This window comes from Mobula hypostoma, chromosome 15 (genome assembly GCF_963921235.1).
Source record: "Mobula hypostoma chromosome 15, sMobHyp1.1, whole genome shotgun sequence".
NCBI classification, from domain to species: domain Eukaryota; kingdom Metazoa; phylum Chordata; class Chondrichthyes; order Myliobatiformes; family Myliobatidae; genus Mobula; species Mobula hypostoma.
The window spans coordinates 32,847,857-32,861,519 of NC_086111.1; the positions used below are offsets into that span (position 1 = coordinate 32,847,857).

General features: G+C 40.3%; 1 protein-coding gene across 2 annotated transcripts in view; it reads left to right on the plus strand.

Moving 5' to 3' along the window:
• Nucleotides 1-13,663, plus strand: part of chl1b (cell adhesion molecule L1-like b) — a 945,006-nt gene that overhangs the window by 542,143 nt on the left and 389,200 nt on the right. The window lies entirely within an intron of this gene.

Genomic DNA, 13,663 nt, shown 5'->3' on the forward strand with positions numbered 1-13,663 from the left:
TATATGCCCTCTCTTCTTTATGCTGTCCTTGACTTCCCTTGTCACTCACGGTTGCTTCATCACCCTTTTAGAATGCTGCTTCATCTTTAGGGTGTATCCACCCTGTGCTTTCCAGATTTACCCAGGAAACTCCAGCCCTTGCTGTTCTGCCATAATCCCTGATAGTGGCTCTTTCCAATCAACTTTCCGCAGCTCCTCTCTCATGCTGCTGTTAATCCCTTTCCTCCATTGTAATACTGATACATCTGACTTAATCTTCTCCCTCCCAAGGTGAATTCTATTATAATACAATGACTGCCTCCTGAGGGTTCATTTACCTTAAGCTCCCTAAAAAATTCTGATTTATGGAACAACACACATTGCCTTTCCCCTTGTTTGCTCAACAACAAGCTGCTCTTAAAATCCATCTCATAGACATTCTACAATTTCCTTCTCTTGGGTTACAGTACCAGCCTGCTTTTCGCAATCTACCTGCACATTGAAATATCCCATAACAATCGTAACATTGCACTTTTTATATGCCTTTTGTATCTCCCATTGTAATTTGTATCCCACAATCGTAATTGTAATTTCTAGCTACTATTCGAAGGATTGTATATAACTCCCATCAGGGTATATTTACCCTTCCAGTTTCTTAATTTTACCCACAATGATTCTACATTTTCCAATCCTATGTCACCTCTTTCTAAGGATTTGGTTTCATTTTTTTAACCAACTGAGCCACCCCACCCACTCTGCCTACCTGCCCGCTCTTTTGATGCAACGTGTATCCTTGTATGATCTTCGATCAGCCACAACTCAGTGATGCCTATAATGTCATACTTGCCAATCTCTAACTGTGCTATAAGATCATCTGCCTTAATCTCTATACTGTGTGTATTCAATTATAACGTCTTCAGTCCTGTATTCATCACCCTTTTTCAAATTTGTCCTTATGTAACACTGCAACTCAGCCCACTGACTTTGTTTTTGCCCTAACATCTCCTGTTCTTCCTCACAGTCTCATTGCACACTGCATCTATTTGTATACCAACTACCCCATCCTTAGCTCTAACATTCCCATTCCCATTCCCCTGCCAAATTAGTTAAGCCTTCCCCAACAGCTCTAGCAAACCTGCCCGCAGGAATATTGGTCCCTTTCGGATTCAGGGATAATCCATCATTTTTGCCAAGGTCATACCTTCCCCAGAAGAGATTCCGATGATCTGGAAATCTAAAACCCTGTCCCCTGCACCAATTCTTCAGCCGCACATTCATCTGCCAAATCATCCTATTTTTACCCTTACTAGCACATGGCATAGGCAGCAATCCAGATATCACTACTTTGGAGGTCCTGGTTTACAGCTTTCTACCTAACTCTATATACTCTCTCTTCTGGACCACCTCCCTTTTCCTACCTATGTGATTGGTACAAATATGTACTCCAACATCTAGCTTCCCAACCCCTCCCTTCAGAATGCTGTCGACCTGATTGGGGCATCTCTGGCCCTGGCCTCTGGGATGTGAAATACTATCCAGGTTTCTTTTTCTCATCTGCTGAATCTCCTGTCTGCTCCTCTAACTACGGAATCCCCCATCACTACTACACTCCTCTTCCTCCCACTTACCTTCTGAGCCACGGGGCCGGATTCAGTGGCAGAAACCTACCCACTGCAGTTTCTCCCTGGTAGGTCATACCACTCCCCCCCCAACAGTATCTGAAGTGGTATAGCTATTATTGAAGGGACCTTCCATAGGGGTACTCTACACTGGTTGCCTCTTCCCTTTCCCTCTCGTAAATGTCACCAAGCTACCTGCCTTCTGTACCTTTGGTGTGACTACCTCCCTGTAACTCATATCTATCATCTACTCATTCTCCTGTATGAGCCCTTAATACAGTTTCTAAGGAGCTGCAGCCTGATGTACTTCATGTATCTGTAGCTATCAGGGAGGTTAAAGGTCTCCAGGAGTTCCCACATTGCACAAAAAGAACATACCCCTAATTCTGGTCCCATTCTCAGTGCACTAGCTATGTACTAATAGAGAAAAAAAGATGGTGACAGTGACCAATGGTGATGTGTTGCAGACTGCTCACAAAACTACAAGGCACTCTTCATCTTTAGGTATACTTCTTCTGAACTGCGATTGCTGCAGTGTGCAGCCTGTCATTTTCCTATGCCAAATTTCCTATTTTCCCTATTTCCGTGTTTTTTTGTTGTGTTTCTTTGTTAGTGACTGCCTGCAGGAAGACAAATGTCAAAGTTGTATACACTATACATACTTTGATAATAAATATACTTTTAAACTTTGAAATAAAGAAAAAAAATTAACTTGCTGGAAAGTTACTTAGAACCTCTGCCTGTGCTTGCCCAAGACTGTCCTGTTGAGCCAAAGCCTCCCACTCTGACAGTGGACCACTCCAACAATATCCGCTTGCTTACAACACCCTTCTTTTTATTGACTCAAATAAAACTCATTCCCGATGAGATTTGTTCTTTTCAAATGGGTCCGGTCCTGCAATGATCTCTCTCTCTCTCTCTCTCACTTGCTACTTCAAATTATGACTCTCTCCTAGTGAGGGTTACTCACTCCCGAATCGGGTAGCTTAGATGGGAATCTTTTATAAACCAGTTGAGTCGAGCAGCCTGTTTCCATGCTGGTATGACTGTATAACTCTAAGAGGAGGAAGAAGAGAGACAGTAGGTTGGCTAATGGTGAACATGTAAGCTGGATTCCAAAGAAAGTAGGTTCAACTGAATGAACAGTGTCAGGTTAAATCAAAGAACAGGGGAGACTAAAATAGAAAACGAGTCTTTATCAAAAAGTGGAGAAATAGATGGGCTACAGAACTTTCCATTGTGATTGGGTTGGGTGAATAGAATGAAAGTCAAATGATGGAGTTGATCCAAAAAACATTTTTTTTCTGAATTGACATGCTGTATGTTACTATTTTCCTCTTCGAAGTTAAAAATCTATTAATAGCATTTTGTAGATGAGCTTATATTAATCAAGGTGTATTTTAAGTGTAGAAATTTAAAATGTTTTAGGAGTGCTTATTTCCATATATACTAATGTGAAAGACGATCATGTCTGTATTTCCCACTGCAGACCTTCCATCCAATGGTGTGCACCTATGATTTACATAACAATCTATATGGACCAGTTACTTTCATATTCTACAGGTTTCTGAGCATATCCATTGCCCTGCCAGCACTTATGATCTGATGCTTAGCTTCTGCTAGCTTTCTTTATCGTTATATGCAGTTATACTTGATGATTTGCCTGCATTTCAAAATGATGACAGACCAATAAATAAACAATACTGAATTGAATGAATTGACTGTATTTCTTAAATCCTTCACATACATGAGGAGTAAAAATCTTTACGTTACACCTCCGTCTAAATGTACAATGAGCAATCATAGTAATTTATAATAATTTATAATAAATAGAACAGTCATGTAACATAGAGTACACTCAAATCAGCTCAGAGTTAGTCAATCTGATGGCCTGGTGGAAGAAGCTGTCCCGGAGCCTGTTGGTCTTGGCTTTTCTGCTGCAGTACCGTTTCCTGGAATAGTTGGAATAGATTGTGGTTGGAGTGACCTACAAGCCCTTTTTACACACCTGTCTTTGTAAATGTCCTGGATCATGAGAAGTTCACAACTACGGATGTGCTGGGCTGTCCACACCACTCTCTGCAGAGCTCTGCGATTAGGGAAGGTACAGTTCCCATACCAGGCAGTGATGCAGCCAGCCAAAATGCTCTCAGTTGTGTCCCTGTAGAAAGTTCTTCGGATTTGGGGGTCCATACCATACTTCCTCAACCGTCTGAGGTGAAAGAGGCACTGTTGTGCATTTTTCACCACACAGCTGGTGTGTACAGACCACGTGAGGTCCTTGGTGATGTGGATGCCGAGGAACTTAAAGCTGTTTTCCCTCACAATCCCAGATCCATTGATTTCAATAGAGGTTAGCCTGTCTCCATTCCTCCTGTAATTCACAACCAGCTCCTTTGTTTTCGGGACATTGAGGGAGAAGTTGTTTTCTTGACGCCACTGTATAAGAGAAATGACTGCTTCCCTGTAGGCCATCTAATCATTGTTTGAGTAAGGCTAATCAATGTAGTGTCATCGGCAAATTTAATTAGCAGGTTAGAGCTGTGGGTGGCAACACAGTCATGGGTATACAGTGAGTAAAGGAGAGGACTTAGTACACAGCCCTGAGGGTCTCCTGTGTTGAGAATCTGACCACAAGAAATTACATTCATTCTAGTATTGGTGTGCAAAACCAACACTTTGAGAAGGGCACCCAATAAGAATACCTAATATACCTTTCCATGGGTTGAAGCTTTGCTCTAGTGGTAAACTAAAACCCCACCCCTGGGACTCGATGAGGAAGAGCTGACATGGAAAGTTTGCTGACAGTGCAGATTTTTTTTCAGGAAAGATAGTTTCTGATGTTTCTTAGATTTCAATTATGATTGTCAGTTTTAGTCAGTTTTAGAAACTGGAGGTAATAGAAGTGTCACACCAATGCTGCAGGAGAAGTGCTGGCAGGGGATTGAGTTTTGGGAAAAAGATAACCTTTGACATTGACCTTGTTTACAATTTTTACTGAAAGTCTTTTGGGAAATGTTCCTTCCTCTGGCAGCCATTTCTTAGGTTTGTAGTTTAACTAGAAAAATTGAAACAAAACTAAAATCTCACAGTGTTTTCAGCAGGTTTGAGAGCTGCATGTAATGATTAATGTTACCAAACACATGTTTACCTCCCCTACCCCACCTTCACTCTCAGCTTTCCACAGGGATTGCTCCTTCTGAGATCCTCTTGTATACACTGGGGGGATCTGATTGAAATATGTAAGATTATTAAGGGATTGGACATGCTAGAGGCAGGAAACATGTTCCCGATGTCAGGGGAGTCCAGAACCAGAGACCACAGTTTAAGAATAAGGGGTAGACCATTTAGAACGGAGTTGAGGAAAAACTTTTTCACACAGAGGGTTGTGGTTCTGTGGAATGCTCTGCCTCAGAAGGCAGTGGAGGCCAATTCTCTGGATTCTTTCAAGAAAGAGTTAGATAGAGCTCTTAAAGATAGCGGAGTCAAGGGATATGGGGAGAAGGCAGGAAAGGGTACTGATTGTGGATGATCAGCCATGATCACAGTGAATGGCAGTGCTGGCTTGAAGGGCTGAATGGCCTACTCCTGCACCTATTGTCTATTGTCTATTCATCCCTCTCCACTAATTTCCCTCTAGGTACTTACCATGGCAAACGACAAAAACGCTACACCTGCCAATTCACCTCCTCCCTTACTTCCATTCAGGGCCCTAAGAAGTTCTTTGATGTGGGGCAACTCTTCACCTACAAATCTGTTGAGGTCATCTACTGTATCTTGATGAAACCTTATCTATATTGTTGAGACCCGACATAAATTGGGGGACTGCTTTGTTGAGCACCTCCTGCATCCACAAAAAGCAGAATTTCCTGGTGGCCAACTATATTAATTCCTATCCCCATTCTTATTCGCCCTTTTTGGTTTATGGCCTCCTCTTCTGCCAGGATGAGGCCACTTTCAACTTGGAGGAGCAACATCTCATATACTGTAGGTATTCTCCTACCTGATGGCATGGCATTGATTTCTCCTAGAGGTTATTTTCCCCTCCCCTTCCCTCTTTTTCTATTCCCCACTCTGGCCGCTCACCTCTTCTCCTCAGCTGCCTATCACCTAGCCCTGGTACCCCTCTAACTTCCTTTCTCCCATGCTCAAACTTCCTCTCCTATCAGATTCCTTCTTCTCTAGCCCTTTGCCTTTTCCAGTTATTACCTCCCAGTTTCTCACTTGACCCTTGTCCCCCACCCTCCTGTGTTTAGCTATCACCTTCAAGATTGTCCTCCAGTTCCTCCCCTCAGCTTCTTATTCTTACATCCTACTCGTTCCTTTCCTGTCTTGACGAAGGATCTCAGCCCTAAACATCAATCTGTTTATTCACTTGCATAGTTTCTGCCTGATCTGTTGAGTTTCTCCAGCATTTTGTTTGTGTCGCTCTGGATTTCCACCATCTGCAGAATCTCTTGTGTTCTTGATTAATGGTCATTCACTTTTTGTTCAGAACGAAAAATACATATGACGTTAATTGCTAAAACTTTTGTCTATGTGGCTCGATAAACAGTGTTTTAATTAGATGGTCTCCATCAAGTGTTGTCACTTCTCAAACTTGATATTTTTAATCCATCAGCTGAAATAATCTAAACATATTACAAATCATCATTAATTTAGTATGTTTTTATTGCCAGCTGTTATTACAACACCCTTTGTCCTTATCTTATTTCCCAGATGTGCTGTTTACCTTATTAGTTTCAGGAGTATTTCTACAAACATCTGTTGTTGTTTCACCAGCTCTTTGGGAACAACTTCCCCTGAAGTTACAGTCAAATGTGACTAAAATTGAGCTATAAGTGAATATTATTCTTGGGCACACCTACCACTGTATTGCACTGTGAACAAATATTGGATGTTTATTGCTTGTATTTTGCAAATTATTCTCTCAATTATTGCTCTGTACTAACTTGGGCAATGTGGATTTCCCCCACCCCCACCCCCCGAGTTCTCAAAAGCAACAGCTGCTCTTCAGCTGAAAATGTCACAGGCCACACCCAATTGTAATTTTATTCAAATCTGCTTGGTTGCTTAGTTTAACACTTATTCTGGTTAAAACGAAGAAGCTAATTGCTCATTGTTAATGCTATGGCACATTGCAAAACCTTTCCTTGAACTGGATGCTCGGAGAGTGTGAGTAGTACCATACTGGCATAAGGCTAAGGTTCACAATGCTGCTAAGGTCATAGTTAAAAGGAGAGGAGTTGTGATAGAAAGGCATACTTAAAGATTTGTGTTGTGCTGCTTTGGCAGATGTTAACTCATCATTGAAACCCAGGATCAGGCCAATTTTCACTCATATGTGCTGAGTTCATTTGGAACCCTGAGACAGAGTTGAAGAGGAAAATAATGCAAGTTCATTCATAATGAAAAAATAATTTGTACCAAGTTTGCAAACTTAGAAATCTCATACAAGAGTAACAATTACTGGTATTAAGCACTACCTATGCAGAAAGGTAGCTGGTTGAACAAATGATCACCTAGGTTGGGTGTGAGGGGCAATGGTTAGAATTTGTGTGAGACCCATAATGAACACAGTGAATGCATGTGCAATGACTATATGTGCAATAAAGTCTACACGCCCTCTTTGGGCTACCTTTTAATTGTCATGATCACGACTAAGCCAGCAAGTCAATACTAATTTGTTCATTGGCTGAACACTTAAGCAGGGTCCCATGTAATAAATGTGCAGCATCAATTAATTCTTGTATCCACTGCTTGAAGCATTGTTATACCTCAAGAGAGTGTTACATTGTGATTGGAGCATGTTATCTCTATCAGAACATCATTCAAATTGACCTGCCAATTAATGTTTTCTAGCAAAAACATGGAAAAGGTTGAATTGCAAGATTTTACCCTGTAGGCCTTTGTAGAAGAAATGAAAAGGAGTAGGTACGTCCCAAATGCACAAGAGTCCAGGAGGCCCTTGAGACACATGCTGACTAGTTACTACAAGAAGATAGCCTTGCAGATAAATAGCTGTCTGGGGTCAAGCCTGATCAGAATCAAAATGAGGTTTTTATCACTGTCTTAGGTGATGTGAAATTTATTAGTTTGTGGCAACAGTACAGTGCAAAGACATCAATTACTTACATTACAAGATAAATAAACAAAACAAATAAGGAATAAAAGGGCACCTTTAAATGTGTAGCATCTTCCACTGTTTGAAGCATTGTTGCACTCAAGAGAGTGGTGTGTTATGCCTGGAGCATGTTATCACCAGTTTCATCAGTTTGTGGACCATTCAGAAATATGATACTGGAGGGGATGAAGCTGTTTCATTGAGTGTGGATCTTCAGTCTCCTGTATCTCCTACATGATGGAGATGGCTGAGTCCACATCCATCTGAGGCTTCTTGTGATCCTTTGCGTTGTCGCTCAATACCAAGCTGTGATGCAGGCAGTCAGAATGCTCTCCACTGTACATCTATGGAAATTTGCAAGAGTCTTTGGTGACTCCTCAAGCTCCTAACAAAGCATAACCACTGGCATGCCTCCTCCATGATTATATCAATGTGTGGTGCCCAGGACAGGTCCTCTGTGATGTTGATACCATCAACGGTGAACTTGATACTGCTCACTGTTTCCACTGCTGACCTGCAAATGAGGACTAATGTGTATTCTCCCAACTTCCCCTTTCTGAAGTCCAATATCAATTCCTTGATCTTGCTGACGTTACTGTGATACTGTCGTGATACCACTCAACCAGCCGATCTTTCTCACTCTTGTACACCTCCTCGTTGCCATCTGAGATTTTGGTACAACAATGGTGTCATCTGCAAACTTATAGATGGTGTTTGAGATCTGCTATTGGGCTATTAATATTCGACATATGAAATTTTGGTTACTTGACCGGGACATATTATCTATTCCTAAATGGGTAGCATTGGAATTACAATCTGTTCAGGGATAATTATACACTTGGTTCTATTTTAGGTTCCTCTCTTCCTTTTGATTTGAAACGCCTTAAGCAGGTCTCTAACCCGATAGTTAAATATGCTTTGCGTATTTGGTTTCAATTCAGAAAATTTTTTGATCTTAATCAATTCGGGTTAGCGATTCCTATTTTAGGTAACATATTTTTTCCTCCCTCTTTTACGGATCGCGCTTTTCAAACTTGGAAGACTAAGGGTATTTTACGGTTTTTGGATTTATTTTTAGATGGTTCCCTTATGTCTTTTGAACAATTATCTAATAAATATAACTTATCAAGAATACATTTTTTTAGATATTTACAAGTTAGAAATTTCCTAAGTACTATACTTTCTTCCTTTCCAATGCTTCCTCCTATATATATTTTAGATTCGATAATTAACCTTAATCCATGTCAGAAAGGTGCATCGGCTATGATTTATAATATTATTATGAAACTTAGGAAAGCTCCATTTGATAAGATTAGGGTAGATTGGGAACAGGAATTGGGGCTTACCATTTCTGTGGATGATTGGGGGCAGATTTTACAATTAGTTAATACTTCCTCTATTTGTGCTAAACATTCCCTAATTCAATTTAAAGTGGTTCATAGAGCACATATGTCCAAAGATAAGTTAGCGCGTTTTTACTCGCATATTAATCCTTTCTGTGATAGATGTTCGGGGCAGATAGCCTCTTTAACTCATATGTTTTGGTCTTGCCCTACTTTGGAAACTTTTTGGAGAGATATTTTCAATATTATTTCTAAGGTATTAAATATAGATATCTCTCCTCACCCTATTACTGCTATCTTTGGACTACCTAAAATTTCTAGTAATCTTTCCCCTTCAGCCCGTAGAATGATTGCATTTCTTACTTTAATGGCGAAAAGATGTATTTTACAACACTGGAAAGAGCTTAATGCTCCAACTACCTTTTTTTGGTTTTCTCAGACGATTTTATGTTTGAATTTGGAGAAAATTAGAAGTAACCTTTATGATTCTTCATTTAAATTTGAACAGATTTGGGGACCTTTTATTCGATATTTTCATTTAATGTAATATTTACCCTTCTTGTTTTTTTTTTCACTGTTTTAATGGAGGTCGGGATTGAGGACGTGATGTTAAGTTTAACTCTGTTTGGTTTCAAGTTAGCCCATTGCTTTGCCTTGCTTTTAGTTAGCTGCACGGTGGGTTTTTTTTGGGGGGTTTTTTTTCTTTTTTTCCATTGATATATATAAAATTTAGTATACTATTATGTTATCTTGGTTTCTTATGCTTAAATTACATTGTTTGTAGTAGTTTCTTTTTGGTATTGTTATCTTTTGGAATTTTATTATACTTTAACATTGTATTAATGTTTATATGGCTTACCTTTTTTGTATACTTACTCAATAAAAAGATTTAAAAAGAAAAAAAAAGAAAGAGATCTGCTTAGCCAGACAGCTATGAGTGTAGGGAGAGTAGAGCAATGGGCTAAGCATGCATCCTTGAATTGGACCTGTGTTGACTGTCAGCGAGGACGAGATGTTATCACTAATCTGTAAAGACTGTGGTCTCCTGATGAGGAAGTCAGGAATCCAGTTGCAGTGGGAAGTACAGAAGCCCAGCTTTAGAAGCTTAGTGATTAATACTGAGAGGGTAATGGTATAGAACGCCAAGCAATAAATGATGAACAGCAGTCTGCCATATGCTTTGCTGTTGTCTAGATGCTCCAAAGCAGAGCGGAGAGCCAGTGAGACTGGATACACTGTAGACCTGTTGAAGTGGTAGGTGAGTTGCAGTGGATCCAGCTCCTTGCTCTGGCAGGAGTTAATTCTACCCATAGCACTTCATTATAATAGAAGTGAATCAAGCCAGTCAAAAGCCATTGAGGCAACTCATCCTTGTTGGACACCTGTATGATGGTTGAAGCAGGTGAGAACCTCAGATCGCAGCAGTGGGAGGTGAAGATGTCCTTGAACACTACAGCCACTTAACTACCCAGCCAGGTACACCATACCTGGTAAAGCCGTGTTGCAAGAAGTTCAGTGACTTGTATAAGTGATCCTGCTAGCTGCGTCTTACCTTCATGGAACCTCCTCCTGTTATTAGCTGTTTTATTGTCCTCTATTATTGGAAGTATTTATGGCAGGCCTTCATAAATTTGGTTGGTTGTGGAATCACTGAACTTTAACTGTACTGTGATGCTGCTGTTCTTTTGTAATCGTCCTAGACTGCAGCTTCACCCAGTTCACACCCATGAACTTGTAAACAGCTCACTGAAACAGGGTTGATAGCCTAATTTGATGGTGGTGATGAAATAAGGGATCCGTTGTGCCATGAGGTCATAATTTTGTTGAAGCGTTCTACTTCTGCTGCTTTGCTTCACACTATTTTGTTGAAAAACTGACTTGCACAGTTTATTTCCTTTCATCCGTTCTCTTCTCTTTATGATCAATCACGTTTCTTTTCAACTCTTATCCTTTCATTCATCTTGTTCGTCCTTGCAGTTTTATTCCATCAACACACAATATTCAACTGAACTTCCAATAGCTGTACTTTCTCCTTGTTATTCTCTGCCAGAACAGGAGCTGATGCAGGTTACAGTCCTCGGCAGAGTTTGTTCTGCAAAAGCTGAGTCTTCTGTTCTTCTTCAGTTCTAGTACTTATTCTCAATCAATGTCTGCAGTTAAAATAAAAACATTGGAAATATAGTGGAGGTTTGGCAGCCTTTGTCGACTTCTAATGGGTGTTTGTAAAGCTAGCCTCCCACATCTACCTTGACTGTGCTGCCTCCCACCCTACCTCCTGTCAGAACTGGATTCCATTCTCCCAATCTCTCAGTCTCTGAGACATTTGTTTCAACGGTGATACTTAAAGCAGGGTTGAAAATATACAATGGACCAATACAGACCATCATCCTGTACCTGCTCTGTTAACCATTTGATTTGGCCTCAGCTTATCACTGATATTCTCTTTGACCTATCCATCTCTTCTGCCACATTAATTGTAAATTAAGACCACTTTTGTTTTTCATTCTTTTTCACAATGTTGATGAAGGGCATCTGTGCAAAGCATAACCTCTATTTTTCTTTCCCTGGATGCTGCTTACAGCATTCTTCTTTTCACTTTCAGATTTTCAGTGCCAACAGTTCCTTTATATTTCTCTATACACATTTACCCACCCTGTCATAAGCTTTAAAAATGAGGAATGACATAAATATTTTAGTTATCTTTAGTGCTGAAGCATGTAAAGCAGGAAACCAACCCCTTTCTGTCTCAATTCTCGTTGCTGCAGAGAAAGATAGTCTGTGAAAACTGGGGAGCAGCACTGACACTGTTCGAATCTGTTGAGTACAACTGCAGGTGGAATTGAGTATGAAAAGAAGAACAGCATCTGAGCATTGACAAATAGCAAATGATACACAAAACACCATTGTCTGTTGTCTCAAGTTTACATTCATCTCATGTGGTAAACCACTGCTGCACTGTGATCCTCTATATAACACTTGATCACAACAATCACCTCCTAGGATGGTCTTTCTATTAAATTCATCAGGAAGTACTCAAATATTAAGCTGTGGAATGAATGCGGTAATATCCTGCCACAATCCTCAATCAAAATTGTGCAGACAGGCATTTCAGGCAGATGTTTTTGCAAAAAGAAACATAAAGCAGAGAAAAATACAGCTCAGGAACAGGGCCTTCAGCTCACGATGATGTGCCAAGGTAATTAAACAAGCATTTAAATTCTTAAAAGGGACAGATTTTAAGGCAGTAAGGTTCATACTGGCAAGAGATCCAGAATACATTGTCCCAATGAATGATGGCTTTGCTTATCTTTATGAATTTTGTTTGCAATTTCACTATTTACTTCAGTAAATAGTTTACAATGGGTGACAGCATATCTGTACCTGTAAATCTATTGAGACAAAATCAGACGTGTTAGTGATAGACTGGCATTATGATAGTTTCCTGAGGTCCAAAATTCATTTCTGGGGTTGCTGAACTAGGGATTTTAGTTTCAAAAGCAATGAAGAAGTGGCAGTTTCTTTCCAACTAGAGGTGATACAACTTCAAGGGGAATATTTGTTTAGTTATTTATAGATATAGTGTGGAACAGCCCTCCTGGTCCAACAAACCGTGCTGCCCAGCATCCCACCTATTTGACCCGAGTCTAATGACAGGACAATTTACAATGTCCAATTGACCTACTGTCTGGTATGTCTTTGGACTGTGGGAGGAAACTGGAGCACCTGGAGGAAACTTAAGTGCTCATGGGAAGAACGTATAGAATTTCATACGGAGAATGCTGGAATTGGACACTGAATTCTGATGCCCCAAGCTGTAAAAGAGTTGAGCAATCTGCTACGCTACTGTGATGCCCCAAGTTGATGTTGGTGTTTCTATGCTCTTGTTCTCTTTATCCTTTCTTGACCCTTGTCTGATTTCTGTGCTGAAATTTATGCCAGATGCTCTACTTTTGCTGTTAATTTCACTGTTTTGATACTACTCATTGACTCGCTAGAGCATGTACTCCTGTAGTCAAGTATAAGCTAGAATAGATAATGATGATGGGTATTTCCTTGAAGGATATCAGTGAACTGGTTGTATTTTGTTACTATTGGTTTTTTGCTCCCTATTTCTGAGTCCACATCAGCATCTGCTGGTAATCTGTTATAAAATTACTGAGATGACTTTACGTCATCGATGCAACAGGGCCCAGGTCTTAGAGTGAGGAATGACCCGATCTTTGGAAGATTTAAATGCAGGGCCGGATGGATTGAAAAGGCAGGGGGTCGGGACCAGAGGCAGTGGTCTGGTTGGTTCTGCTTCCTGCCCTGCAGTGTTTTACTCCACTCTGCGTTGTACTGTGGCTGAAGCTACGGCCTGGTCCAGCTGCTTCGGGCTTCATGTCTGATGGCTCACTTTTGTTCTAAGTGCTATTTGCTTCCCTTTATTGTTTACATGATTTGTTTTTTTGTTCTTTCTGCATATTGCTTTTTCTAACAATCTTCTTTTTATATGGGTTCTCTGGGTTCCCTGGTTTTGTGGCTGCCTGTAAGGCGATGAATTTCAAGGTTGGATAATGTATACCGACTTTGATAATAAATATATTTTGAACTTTTAA